At 38.2% G+C, this 15,658-nt stretch overlaps 1 long non-coding RNA gene across 1 annotated transcript; it reads left to right on the top strand.

Annotated features, from left to right (window-relative positions):
- The first annotated feature begins 511 nt into the window (after positions 1-511).
- Positions 512-2,647, top strand: LOC110263465 (uncharacterized). The gene is made up of 3 exons (XR_015885736.1): positions 512-774; positions 1,733-1,943; positions 2,224-2,647. It is a non-coding gene; the product is annotated as an uncharacterized LOC110263465 (long non-coding RNA).
- Positions 2,648-15,658: the final 13,011 nt, after the last annotated feature.

Here is a 15,658-nt window from a genome sequence, read left to right as displayed (position 1 = left end):
ATTTTAGCATAAGTTTATAAATTTATTATGAGATTCATTTTAATTTTAAAATTTAGGGTGCTTCAGTCGAAACAGATTAGCTACATGATGGTTCTTTCTAAGATTCTAATGACATGCTTTAGTGAGGCCAGCTTTAGATATGCAACGGAATTCAAAGACTTCTTTTTTGATAACACCCTAATTTATGTCTTTGTAAAGAAATAATATTCGAAAACACACATATTTCTCCTATAGGGAAGAGGAGAGGAGAGAATGTATCATCACACTCTAGGATGTGACCTATCATCTAGACCAAGGTTCTGAAAACCAGACCAGACCGGCCGGTCGAACCGGTTTAACCGGGAACCGGTGATGCAAGCAGTCCGGTCCTCTCTTTATAACCGCTCACAAGAAAACTGCCAAAAAACCATTGAATTGGTCGAGAATTGGCCGGTTGGACCGGACCGATAACCGGCCGGTTCGGATAAAACGACATCATTTTTTAATTTGCAAAAAAAAAAAGGAAACGGATGCAGTGATCCACTCGTGACCCACCCCCCTTCTCTTCCCCCAATCGTTCAATCATTCCTAACCCAGGTCCTCAGAGAACAGAGATGAGAGAACTCTGAATCAAAGAAACCCTAGCCGCCTAGCCCTCCATTGTCGCCGCCGTTCCCAGGTCATCAGCGCCGCCGCCATCCCAGGTCCTCAGCACCGCTGCTTCCTCCTCTTCCCCGTGTCTGGAACCCAGTAACTCAGCAGACCTCCTCATCTTCGCTGGCTTCTCGAACCCAGGTTAGTAGCTTATCATCTTCATCTTCTCTGAAATCTGAATGTTTGGTCTTCATTTCCATCTTCTGTGACTTGTTCTCAATGCTGTAACAAAATACCACATAAAATTTATTGTGATCTTAGAGTAATTCATAAAGGAAAGAACATGGAGAAAGGAGAATTTGATCCAGAAAGGTAAGTTCCACAGCAATAGCTTCAGGTATACTGCGAAAAAGGGGGGCATATTAAACCCTAAGATAGAATGGTTTCCAGAATAATATACTAGCCCAACCCAGCAATAGGCAAGGGAATCATATGTTGGTGATAAAGAATCACTATCATGGATTCACGACATACAATTGCTAGCATGTTTACTGAATCACATGATTCAAATTGCAAATACTAATATTCAAACGACTTATGGTAGAGCAAAATTTACATAAAAGTGTAAAAACATGATAGAAATGAATACAGGCGTACAAACCAGCATTTAGTTATGTTTTGAGAGCAGAAGTTTTGCCCTATGATTTTACATTATTTTCTCCTCACTAGATTCAGTTTTGGTTGTCAAAAAGAAACACAAATCTTGTTGCAGTTTTCTGTTCCTGATGTGCTTCGATGATCACTTGGTTGGACAGGTAACCTAGAAAATTTAATAATTTCCTTCCAAATGTCAACTTCATTTGCAATGGAATGGGATGATATTTTTGTCATCCATTTTGATGTTCCATTCATAATATGTATAATGGTGCTTCTTTATCTGGTGAAAAAGGGATTGGCATACTTTTTTCCATAACTTAAAAACATAGTATTTAGTTATTTTTGTTTTCTTTGCCAATTTGCATCATTCTCTTTTCTAGTCAAGCGTGCTGATACAATAATGATTATCAATATTTCTTCTGCTGCTATTTGATTTAAGTTAAAATTTTATACATGTGCAAACATCATATTCCAATAACTGATCAAGTAGAATGCAACCCAGGTAATTAAACCGGTAGAGAAAAGAAATACCACAAAAGAATAACAGCTTATAGTGGTGGAAGATCAGCATCTGTAGTGGATTCACTAAGCACATGCTCCAGATCTTGTATATTTTGTTTCATTTCTCGAGACAATTTGTCTTGTGCGGGGAGTTTTGCAATGCTCGGATATGACATTGTTTATGTTACCTATAATTTGTGTCTTAAATCCAGGTAATATATGTTTTATGAAATATCATATTGTTTCATACGTAATCTTTATCATAACAAATTTGTAAATTATTAAATCTTCATATATTGTATTTAATTTTTTAGGAAGGAAAAAGAAAAAAGAAAGCAAAAGACACAATATAAGATTTATATTGTGTCTTTTAAATTTCGAAGATATTTTAAGATTTATATTATACTATAATTATATTTTAGGATGTTTATTTATAATTTATTTATTATTCTATTCTAAAACGGTTTTTCGGTTGAACCATCGGTTGGACAGGTTAGACCAGTGAACCAGTGAACCAGTGACTAGAGCGGTTTGATGACCGGTCCGATTTTCAGAACCTTGATCTAGATTACGTATAGATAAAGATTCGATAGGCGGGTGCTCGAAAGAATTTCCAAAGATATCATTGGTGTCTAAGGATTAGTTGAAGGAGCTACTTGGAGATAGGCCACCATAAGAGCATGTCCAATGGTAATAAAATGGAGGTCTCATTTACTATTCGTCTGACAAAAAGTGGAGACTGACCGTTGGAAGAAAATGAAAGTGAGTTCCATCACAATTTTCGAAGTAAACGAAGCCCTATTCGGAGGGACTTGACTTCTTTCAATTATAATCAATAATAAACAAACATGTGTTAATTAAATTAAAAAAAATTAAATAATATTTTGTTAATAAAATTAACAATATTTTATATACATATAGAAGATGACTGATAGGTAATATATATATATATATATATATATATATATATATATATATATATATATATATATATATATATAATTATTTAAAGAATTATATTAAATAATTAAATTATATTTAATTTATTAATAATTATAATAATTAATTATAATTTTATTTAATTAATAATTTATATTAATTATTTAAATCATAATTAATATAAATAATTAAATTAATATTGAATATTATTTATATTATTATATTAAATTATAATTAATTAAATTTATTTACATAAAAAAATAATTTTAATTTTTTACATATTATAAAATAATTTTTTGGTGAGTGGTTTATTTTTATGTATGAAATTTGAAATACTAACCACATTACAAAACTAGTCGTTGCAAAACTAGCCGTTACTATATTATCGTTATTATTAATAAATTAATATTTTGTTATTCTATATATATTACTTACATACACTTCTATTCTCACTTTCTTCTACTCTTCTTCATCTTCTTTCAAATCTTACAAAATAAATGTTCTACTGCTATTATTTTTTGTTCGGAAAAATGGATCCAAACCAACTCAACTCTTTTTTCAATTACTTACAAAATTTTTCTCAAACTCCAAATACCCAACAATCTCAAACCTCAAGCTCTCAAATTCCAAATCAAAACTTCACACTACCGAATACATTTCGAAATCCAAATCCACAAAATCTTCCTAATTTCAATTTTCAAGCTCCTTATAATAATCAATTTCCTATGTTCCAACCACAAAATCAAAATTCACAAACACCACATTTTCCATTTTTATCCATATTTAATCCTTCTATCAGAAATGTTGCTTCAACATCTTTGCCATTTTCAACTCTATTAAGTGCATCGAGACATAGCTCATCTGATGTTGGTGGCTATTCTAACCCATCCCCTCAGACTCCGATACAATGTAGTCCAAATTTATAATATTCAGATTTTGCTAACCCTCGTGGATTAGATGCTATCGACCTCAATGAAGATGACTTTGAAAATCGTAGGCAAGATAGTATTTCAACACTGGCAATGGGAAGAGGATGAGATCTTGATCAGTGCATGGTTGAATATTTCAACTAGCCATATAGTTGGAACTGACCAAAAGGGAAAAATATTTTGGAGTGGAATTCATAGTTATTGTGTGGAATTCAACTCCGACGTAAAAGGGGGGCAGTTGCATGTAAGAAACGATGGTATAAGATCAACAAAGTAGTTGCATAATTTGCTGGTTGCTACGATCAAGCTAGTCGAAATATAAAGAGTGGTTCGAATGCTGATGATATAAAAGAGTTGGCCTATAAACTTTATTCCACACATTATGGTCATAAATTCACTTTCAAAAGGCATTGCAATATGCTTCATTTGGAGCAAAAATAGAGAAGCCAACTACCTACACAAAGTGGAGGCTCAAAGAGAACCAAAGTTAGTGCAACTGGAGCATACTCATCATCATCAAATCTAGAAAAATACCGTTGCGTGACGAAAATGGTGTAGACTCTCCCGTTCGCCCACAAGGATCAAAGAAGAGCAAAAGAAAGGGTAAGAGAAAAGCACAAATATTTGAAGATCTTAGTGAGAAGAAATCATCGGTTGCTAAGAAACTATCTCTCATGGAAGTTATTAAAAATGTTAGAGAAAAGGAACTAATGGATAGGGAAAAAGAAAGAGAAGAAGAGAGTGAACATAGAGAAAAGATGATGGCAATCAAAGAAAAGGAGTTACAGATTCAAGCTGCAATGAAAGAACAAGAATTACAAACTCATAGGTATATTAAAGAAATGGAGATAAATGCAAAGGAAATGGAAAGGGAAAGGATGGCTAAGGAAAAGGAAAGAGAAATGGATATACAAATACTTAATGCTGACATGTCTACAATGAGTGAAAAACGACGAGCTCTTCATGAGATTGCATGTGAGAAAATAATCAATAAGTAATTTACTTAATGGTTCCTTGTATTCGTAGAGTTAAGTAGTATGTTTTTATTTTTATTGCGTATTACTGCTGGTATGTGATGTAGTCTATTTTATTCATTTCTGATGTAACATTTTAAATTAGTCAATATTATTGTACCGTTATTGTTTATGAAAGTGACCGTTGCAAAACTAGCCGTTTTAAACTTAGACAAGAAAAAACTAGCTGTTTTAAACTAAGACAAGAAAAAACTAGCCGTTGCAAAACTAGCCGTTGAGAAATAGCTCCCTGTTGCGGACACACTTATAAAATATCAACTATCAATAATTCAGCAACTCCATTCCAAATCTAGTTTCTCACCTCAAAGGAATACTAAAACATACCTCAAGCTATGGCTAGAAATTTTGATGATAAGTTTAATGAGGCTTTGTATGGTAAAAGAAGATGGCGAGATAACACTGTAAACCCCGTTAAATTAGTAAATAATTAGTCAATAAATTAATTTTCAATAAAGAAAATTAGAAATATGAATATTATATTAAATTAGGATAGAGCTCATCAAAACGAGAATTTTGACACTAATTTCAAAGAATTTGGCCCAAGATTGGACCGATGGGCCGAACCGGTTAAACTGGGCCCAAACCGGATTCGTGGACCCAACCAGCCCAACATTTAAATGAACCAAAGCTCATTTTCTCCCCCAAATGCAACAGAAGCAGCGCTGAACACAGCAAGGGGAGGAGAAGGGTACGAAACCCTTATTCCAATTTCCAAATACCGTAACTTTCCAATTCGAGCTCCGATCGCCGCACCATTTTTGGCCACGCGACCACCACGTCGAGCTCTACGATTCTACCGGAATAATTTCATAGGTAAGCCACTTTATTTCTCTCATCCTCTTCTTCTCCTAATTTTCAAAAATTATGTAGTGGTGTTGAATTTCTTTGCTATTTGATGTTTTAGGATCCAATTAGCTTGAGAAAAATGTTTACTCTTGCTTATACGAAGCTTGGGTAAGGTGAGGATACCATAATTCTATTTAATTTTCTGAATTTGTGCTTTGGGTATTAAATTGGGTGTACATGTATTATGAATATCTATTAGGTTGTGAATAAATAATTGGAGCTTGAAATTGTGGACGTTGGAACTTGGTGGAGGTTGAGCACTAGTGTTTTATTGAAGTTTTTAGGGCTGTGTTTTATTTTAGTGAGTTACCTTGATCACTACGAGGAAACCGGCCAAGGTATGGTTTAGGTTTCTTGCATTTAATATATAATGTTCTATGAAAACTTAGGCTAGATGACCATAGGATAGGTTGGAATGTATGTGTATATTTATTATTTAGTATCTTGTTAATAAATATGTTTGGTTTGGTGCTTGTTGATTAGTTGGTAATTTGGTGAATTGTTGATTAATGACTTGAGGATATAAGCATATAAGCCTAGAATTTGTAAGCTATGGTTTTGGTTGATGGATTTGGATAGTGTATGTGTATTGTTGTTGATTTGAGGTATGATTATTGTGGTGGTTGTTGTGATGATGAGGAAGGGCATATTGTGTTGATAATTGCAGGTTTGGTGATGAATGGGATGGAATTTTTGAATGAAAATGAGGTTTGGGAAGTTTTGCAAAATTTTATTTTGGGCTGAACTTCGGCGAACTATAACTTGGCTTCCGGACCCTCAATTTGTTTTCAACTTGTTTTGATAAAAAATTGGGTTCGTGAAGTTTATGCCGTTCGAAGAACGGATGAAAAACGATTTAAAATGATTAAGTTATGCACATCAAAAGTTTTGGTTTGGAATATGTAAATTCTACAGCTTTCTACTTAAACAGATTTTTGGAAAACGTACGTCCACGCGTACGCGTGGCATGGAGTTTTTGGCTTACCTTTTTATATGCGTACGCGTAATGAGCCAGCATGCATGTCCACGCGTATGCATGGCCCACGCGTACGCATGGCTGGTGCACGAATTGTGAATCACACTTTTCACAATGCGTACCACTAACCAGCAAGTGCACTGGGTCGTCCAAGTAATACCTTACGTGAGTAAGGGTCGAATCCCACGGAGATTGTTGGTTTGAAGCAATCTATGGTTATCTTGTAATTCTTAGTCAGGAAGTCAATTATATTTATCAGTTGAATTGCGAATAAACAAGAGAGCATGGATTAAAGGTTACTTGTTGTGCAGCAATGGAGAATATGTTGGAGTTTTGGAGATGCTTTGTGTTCTGAATCTCTGCTTTCCTCTGTCTTCTGATTCATGCATGCACGTCCTCCTATGGCAAGCTGTGTGTTGGTGGATCACCGTTGTCAATGGCTACCATCCATCCTTGCAGTGAAAATGGTCCGGGTGCGCTGTCACCGCACGACTAATCATCTGCAGGTTCTCAATCATACCGGAATAGGATTTACTATCCTTTTGCGTTTGTCACTACGCCCAGCACTCACGAGTTTGAAGCACGTCACAGTCATTCAATCCCAGAGTCCTACTCGGAATACCACAGACAAGGTTTAGACTTTCCGGACTCTCATGAATGCCGCCATGAATCTAGCTTATACCACGAAGATTCTGGTTAAGAGATCTAAGAGATACTCATTCAATCTGAAGTAGAACGGAAGTGGTTGTCAGGCACACGTTCATAGGGAATGATGATGATTGTCACGTTCATCACATTCAGGTTGAAGTGTGAATGAATATCTTAGATAGGAACACGCATGTTGAATAGAAAACAGAAATACTTGCATTAATTCATCGAGGCACAACAGAGCTCCTCACCCCCAACAATGGAGTTTAGAGACTCATGCCGTCAAAGAGTACAAAGTTCAGATCTAAAATGTCATGAGATACAAAATAAGTCTCTAAAAGTTGTTTAAATACTAAACTAGTAGCCTAGGTTTACAGAAAATGAGTAAACTATAGCAGATGGTATAGAGATCCACTTCTAGGGCCCACTTGGTGTGTGCTGGGGATGAGATTTAAGCAATTCACGTGCATAAGGCCATTTTGGGCGTTCAACGCCAGGTTTGGATCCATTTCTGGCGTTGAACTCCAACTTTTAATCCTTTTCTGGCGCTGGACGCCAGAATTGGACAGAGAACTGGCGTTGAACGCCAGTTTACGTCATCTATACTTGAGCAAAGTATAGACTATTATATATTTCTGGAAATCCCTGGATGTCTACTTTCTAACGCAATTGGAAGCACGCCATTTCGAGTTCTGTAGCTCCAGAAAATCCACTTTGAGTGCAGGGAGGTCAGAATCCAACAGCATCAGCAGTCCTTTTTCAGCCTGAATCAGATTTTTGCTCAGCTCCCTCAATTTCAGCCAGAAAAATACCTGAAATTACAGAAAAACACACAACTCATAGTAAAGTCCAGAAATATGAATTTTTCCTAAAAACTAATGAAAATAAACTAAAAACTAACTAAAACATACTAAAAGCTGTATGAAATTAACCCCAAAAAGCGTATAAAATATCCGCTCATCACAACACCAAACTTAAACTGTTGCTTGTCCTCAAGCAACTAGACAAATAAAATAGAAGACTAATAGGTTGAGAAGCAATAATATCTCAGAGTTTTTGAGTGAAGCTCAGATTCTAATTAGATGAGCGGGACTAGTAGCTTTTTGCTTCCGAACAGTTTTGGCATCTAACTTTATCCATTGAAGCTCAGAGTGATTGGCATCTATAAGAACTTAGAATTCAGATAGTGTTATTGATTATCCTATTTCAGTATGATGATTCTTGAACACAGCTATTTCATGAGTCTTGGCCGTGGCCCTAAGCACTTTATTTTCCAGTATTACCACCGGATACATAAATGCCACAGACACATAATTGGATGAACCCTTTGGATTGTGACTCAGCTTTGCTAAAGTCCCCAATTAGAGGTGTCCAGAATTCTTAAGCACACTCTTCTTTTTGCTTTGGACCTTGACTTTAACCGCTCAGTCTCAAGTTTTCACTTGACACCTTCACGCCTCAAGCACATGGTTAGGGACAGCTTGATTTAGCCGCTTAGGCCAGGATTTTATTCCCTTAGGCCCTCCTATCCACTGATGCTCAAAGCCTTGGGATCCTTTTTATTACCCTTGCCTTTTGATTTTAAGGGCTATTGGCTTTTTTTTTTTTGCTGCTTTTTCTTGCTTCAAGAATCATTTTTATGATTTTTCAGATTATCAATAACATGTCTCATGTTCTCCATTCTTTCAAGAGCCAACATATTTAACAGTCTTAAACAACAAATTCAAAAGACATATGCACTGTTCAAGCATTCATTCAGAAGACAGAAAGTATTTCCACCACATGTAACTAATGAGAATTTCTCTTATTAAAACTCAAAATTTTATTGCCTCTTATTCAAAAGATCTACTATTTTATTCATGTTTGCTGATGATGAGAAAAATAAACTATGGCTTAATTGGAGATAAAATCAAAATAGATACTAATTACTACTATATGACTCCTAAGGTGAACTTCTATAACGACACTATCACAGAGTTAAAGCAGAAATTGGAATTTAACAACCTTTGTTCTGGGAAATGGGTGTTCCTCTGATCCGTGGGGTGCTTGATTCTTCAAGAGAAAACTTCTGGCGCTTCAATTCCCTTAAGTCACACCCTTGCTCCTCTTGTTCTTTAAACATATAGGTCAGCATTTGACTGTGTTCCTTCTGTTCTTTTATTATTTGCTCCATAGCTTCCCGGATCTTGGTGACAGACGTCTCAAGATACTCTCAGTATTCAGATTGAGGGATTTCTGGGAGAAATTCATGTGTTTTCTTCTTGGTGGGATCCTCCTGCGCTTGTTGTTTTTCCATTGATGCTTTGGTGATTGGTTTCTCAACTGAGATATACTCAATTATTCCCATTCTTACTCCGGCGTCCTTGCAGAGCAGAGAAATCACGCTTGGATAAGCCAACCTGGCCTCTTTAGAATTTTTGTTAGCAATTTTGTAGAATTCAGCTGAGATCAGCTGATGAACCTCCACTTCCTTTCCATCATGATGCAATGGATCATCACGGCTCTTTTAACTGTGACTTTAGAACGGTTGCTAGTAGGCAACAGAGAATGCCCAATGAAGTCCAGCCATCCTCTGGCGACTGGTTTGAGATCCTCTCTCTTGAGTTGATTTGGGACACCCTTTGTGTTGGTGGTCCACCTGGCTCCAGGGATACATATGTCCTCTAGAATCTTATCCAGGCCCTTGTCTGTTCTCATCATTCTCCTGTTGAAGGAGTCTGGATCGTCTTTCAGCTGAGGTAGTTTTAAGATCTCTCTGATCTTATCAGGGATGGTATGAACAATCTTTCCTCTAACCATGGTCCGATATTCATAGAAAGCAGTTCCAGATAGTTTTTGCTTGTCAGTCTGCCACATATTAGCATAGAACTTCTGGACCATATTCCTTCCCACTTTCATTTCAGGATTAGCTAGGACTTCCCAGTTCCTGATTCGAATTTGCTCCTGGATCTCCGGATATTCATCTTCTTTCAGATCGAATCTAACTTCCGGGATCACTGATATCAGACCCATTATTTTATTATAATGGTCCGAATGTTCTTTAGATAAGAACTTCCCTTGATTCCAAAGTGGTTTTGGAACGCTCTCTTTCTTGCCTCTTGGAGTGGGTTGTTTTCCTTTGGGAGCCATGATCTTAGTGATCGCGGATAAACACACCAAACTTAGAGGTTTGCTTGTCCTCAAGCAAAAGAAAAGAAAGGAGAGGGATAGAAGGAGAGCTAGGTGCAATTGTTGATGGGAGGGGAGGGAGGCCGAACTCAAATTTATAGGGAGGGAGGGTAGGTTTTCGAAAAAGAAGAGATAAAGATATGATAAAAAGATTTATTTGGAAAAGATAAGATAGAAGATATGATAAGAGAAGATATAGTTTAAAATTGAGAGGATATGAAAGATTTTTGAAAAAGATAGATTTATATTTTGAAAAAGATATTGATGAGTTGAAAAGATAGATTTGTAAAAAAAAAAGTTTTGAAAAGAGTTGGATTGAATTTGCAAAGAGGCCTGGTGCTTATGGATTAAAATATATTTGATATTTTTAGGGTAGGGTTTTTAGAAATTATGGAATTTAGAAATCAAGGTTCTTAACATGTTTATGCAAGAAATCATGTATTGAAGTATGAAAATCAAGATTTAGAATGAAAAAATTTGAATAAAAATGAGTTTTGTCTCCTCCCTGCCATCCTGGCGTTTGAACGCCCAAACACTGCCTGTTTTGGGCGTTCAACGCCCAAATGCTGCTCTCCTGGGCGTTCAACGCCCAGCTGCTGCCATTACTGGCGTTCAACGCCCAGTGGGTGCCTATTTCTGGCGTTGAACTCCCAGATTGCTACCATTACTGGCGTTCAACGCCCAGTGGATACACTTTTACTGGCGTTTTCTTGCCAGTGAGCTCTTTTTCTCTGTTTTGTGTGCCGAATCCTTCTGTAACTCTGTGGACTTATACAAATGATTCCTCACCTTAGTGTCAGTGAACTTTATATAAAAAAATAAAAATAAAAATAGGGCAAAATGCTTAGAGGATTGTTGCCCCATGGCTGGGTTGCCTCCCAGCAAGCGCTTCTTTATTGTCTTTAGCTGGACCTTGCTGAGCTTTTAATCTAGCTTCAGCCTTGAGCATTCTTGCTCAATGTTGCCTTCAAGATAGTGCTTGATTCTCTGTCCATTGACAATGAACTTCTTATCAGAATCAATATCTTGAAGCTCCACATAACCATATGGTGATACACTTGTAATCACGTATGGTCCCCTCCACCGGGATTTCAGTTTCCCGGGGAATAGCCTGAGTCTAGAGTTAAACAATAGAACCTTCTGTCCTGGTTCAAAGATTCTAGATGACAGCTTTCTGTCATGCCACTTTTTTTATTTCTCTTTATAAAGCTTGGCATTTTCGAAAGCTGTGAATCTGAATTCCTCTAGCTCATTTAGCTGGAGCAATCGTTTTTCTCCTGCTAATTTGGCATCAAAGTTTAGGAATCTGGTTGCCCAGTAGGCCTTATGTTCCAGTTCCACGGGCAGGTGACATGCCTTACCATACACGAGTTGGTATGGAGAGGTCCCTATAGGGGTCTTGAATGCTGTTCTGTAAGCCCACAGAGCATCATCCAAGCTCCGTGCCTAATCCTTTCTACGGGTATTTACTGTCCGTTCCAGGATTCTCTTTAATTCTCTGTTAGAGATTTCAACTTGCCCATTAGTTTGTGGATGATATGGAGTAGCCTCCTTGTGGCGAATCCCATACCGAACCATGGCAGAGTAAAGCTGTTTATTGCAGAAGTGGGTGCCCCCATCACTGATTAGTACTCTAGGGACACCGAACCTGCTAAAGATATGTTTCTGGAGGAACTTCAGCACCGTTTTAGTATCATTGGTGGGTGTGGCAATGGCCTCAACCCATTTTGATACATAATCAACTGCCACCAGAATATAAGTGTTTGAGTATGATGGTGGGAAAGGTCCCATGAAGTCAATTCCCCATACGTCAAACAACTCAATCTCCAAGATTCCTTGTTGAGGCATGGCGTAACCATGAGGCAGATTGCCAGCTCTTTGGCAGCTGTCACAGTTACGTACAAACTCTCGGGAATCTTTATAGAGTGTGGGCCAATAGAAGCCACATTGGAGGACCGTGGTGGCTGTTCGCTCACCTCCGAAATGGCCTCCATATTGTGATCCATGGCAGTGCCATAGGATCCTCTGTGCTTCTTCTCTAGGCACACACCTATGGATTATTCCGTCTGCACATCTCTTAAAGAGATAGGGTTCATCCCACAAGTAGTACTTTGCATCAGTAATTAATTTCTTCTTTTGTATCCTGTTGTACTCCTTGGGTATGAACCTTGCAGCTTTATAGTTTGCAATATCGGCAAACCATGGTGTTTCCTGAATGGCAAATAAATGCTCATCCGGAAAAGTCTCAGAGATCTCAAGAGAGGGGAGGGGCGTCCCTTCTACTGGCTCTATCCAGGACAGATGATCAGCTACTTAGTTCTCTGTCCCTTTTCTGTCTCTTATTTCTATATCAAACTCTTGCAGAAGCAACACCCATCTGATGAGCCTGGGTTTTGAATCCTGCTTTGTGAGTAGATATTTAAGAGTAGCATGATCAGTATACACAATCACTTTTGATCCTACTAAGTATGATCTGAACTTGTCAATGGCGTAAACCACTGCAAGTAATTCTTTTTCTGTGGTTGTGTAGTTTTTCTGGGCATCATTTAAAATGTGACTAGTATAATAAATGACATGCAGAAGCTTGTCATGCCTCTGTCCCAATACTGCACCAATGGCATGATCACTGGCATCACACATTAGCTCAAATGGTGACGTCCAGTCTGGCGCAGAAATGACTGGTGCTGTGACCAGCTTAGCTTTCAGCGTTTCAAACGCCTGCAGGCACTCTATGTCAAACACAAATGGCGTGTCAGCAGCTAGCAGATTGCTTAGAGGTTTTGCGATTTTTGAAAAATCCTTTATAAACCTCCTATAGAATCCTGCATGCCCCAGAAAGCTTCTGATTGCCTTAACATTGGCAGGTGGTGGTAATTTTTTAATTACCTCTATTTTTGCTTGATCTACCTCTATTCCCTTGTTTGAGATTTTATGCCCAAGGACAATCCCTTCAGTCACCATGAAGTGACATTTTTCCCAGTTTAAAACTAGGTTGGTCTCTTGGCATCTTTTCAGAACAAGTTTCAGGTGATCAAGACAGGAGCTGAATGAGTCTCCATATACTGAGAAGTCATCCATGAAGACTTCCAGAAATTTTTTCACCATATCAGAGAAAATAGAGAGCATGCATCTCTAGAAGGTTGCAGGCGCATTACATAGCCCAAATGGCATCCTTCTATAAGCAAACACTCCAGATGGACATGTGAATGCTGTTTTCTCTTGATCCTGGGGATCTACTGCAATCTGGTTATAGCCTGAGTAGCCATCCAAAAAGCAGTAATAATCATGACCTGCTAGTCTTTCTAGCATCTGGTCTATGAATGGTAAAGGAAAATGATCCTTTCTGGTGGCTGTATTGAGCCTTCTGTAGTCAATACACATGCGCCACCCTGTAACTGTTCTTGTAGGAACAAGTTCATTTTTTTCATTATGAATCACTATCATGCCTCCTTTTTTTGGGACGACTTGGACAGGGATCACCCAGGGGCTATCAGAAATAGGATAAATAATCCCAGCCTCTAGTAATTTGGTGACCTCTTTCTGCACCACTTCTTTCATGGCTGGATTTAGCCGCCTCTATGGTTGAACCACTGGTTTGGCATTATCCTCCAATAAGATTTTGTGCATGCATCTAGCTGGGCTTATGCCCTTAAGGTCATCTATGGACCACCCAAGAGCTGTCTTGTGTGTCCTTAGCACTTGAATAAGTGCCTCCTCTTCCTGTGAATTTAAAGCAGAGCTTATAATCACTGGAAAAGTATCACCTTCTCCCAGAAACGCATATTTCAAGGATGGTGGTAATGGCTTGAGCTCGGGTTTAGGAGGTTTTTCCTCTTCCAGAAGAAATTTCAGAGGCTCTTTCATGTCCTCTGAATCCTCTAAATCAGGCTGAACATCTTTAAAGATGTTTTCCAACTCTGATTTAAGACTCTCAGCCATGTTGATCTCTTCTACTAAAGAGTCAATAAGATCAACTTTCATGCAGTCTTTTGATGTGTCTGGATGCTGCATGGCTTTGACAGCGTTCAACTTGAATTCATCATCATTGACTCTCAGGGTTATTTCCCCCTGTTGGACGTCAATGAGGGATCGTCCAGTTGCTAGGAAGGGTCTTCCTAGAATGAGAGTAGCACTCTTGTGCTCCTCCATTTCTAGCACAACAAAGTCAGTGGGAAAGGCGAATGGCCCAACTCTGACAATCATGTCTTCAATCACGCCTGATGGGTATTTAGTGGAACCATCAGCAAGTTGGAGACATATCCGGGTTGGTTTAACTTCTTCAGTTAAGCCAAGCTTTCTGATAGTGGATGCAGGTATTAAGTTGATGCTTGCCCCAAGATCGCATAAAGCTGTCTTGGTGCAATTACCTTCTAATATGCATGGTATCAGAAAACTCCCAGGGTCTTTAAGCTTTTCAGGAAAGCTCTTCAGAATGACTGCACTACATTCTTCAGTGAGGAGAACTCTTTCTGTTTCTCTCCAATCCTTTTTATGACTCAAGATCTCTTTCATGAACTTGGCATAAGAAGGTATTTGCTCAAGTGCTTCTGCAAATGGAATCTTTATTTCAAGAGTCCTGAGATAATCTGCAAAGCGAGCAAATTGCTTATCCTGCTCCTCTTTCCGGAGTTTTTGAGGATAAGGTATCTTGGCTTTATATTCTTCAACCTTCGTTGCTGTAGATTTACTACCTACAGAAGTGGTTGAAGAAGCCTTTTTAGAGGGGTTGTTATCAGCATTTGTGTGTGTCTGATCCCTCACTGGCAATTGAGTGCTAGAGTTAGAAACTGGAGTGACGTTAGATGCCAACTCCTTCTCTGTTCCTGGCATCTGAACGCCAGAATTGTGCCCATTTTGGGCGTTCAGCGCCAGATCCTGCCCATTTTGTGCGTTCAACGCCAGATCCTTGCCCATTTCTGGCGTTGAACGCCAATCCTGCTTTGTTTCTGGTGTTGAACGCCAGTTTTGGCCATGGTCTAGGCGTTCAGCGCCAGCCTTCCACCAATTTTCTGGCGTTTTAGCGCCAGAATTATTTTTCCCTGGGCTCTTACTGTCCTCAGGTGAATCTTGGGTGGTTTGCTCATTTCTTGGCTTTTTGCTGCCTTGAGGTGGGGTATTTAATGTTTTCCCACTTCTTAGTTGAACTGCTTGGCATTCTTCTGTTATTTGCCTTGACAGTTGCTGCTTTGTTTGCTTAAACTGTTCGTCCATATGTATATTAGCCATCCTTGTCTCTTGTAGTCTATCTTTGAATTTGGCTAACTGCTTTGTTAGAAAGTCCAATTGCTGATTGAATTCAGCAGCTTGTTTTACATGACTGAGTTCAGCAGTTGCTGTTTTAACCTCTTCTTTCATGGAAGGGTCACTGCTTAGGTACAGATGCTAAT

The sequence above is a fragment of the Arachis ipaensis genome, chromosome B6 (genome assembly GCF_059453495.1).
Source record: "Arachis ipaensis isolate K30076 ecotype BB chromosome B6, ASM5945349v1, whole genome shotgun sequence".
Lineage (NCBI taxonomy): Eukaryota > Viridiplantae > Streptophyta > Magnoliopsida > Fabales > Fabaceae > Arachis > Arachis ipaensis.
Note: the sequence above shows the minus strand (reverse complement) of the source record. Positions and strands in the feature narration are given on the sequence as shown.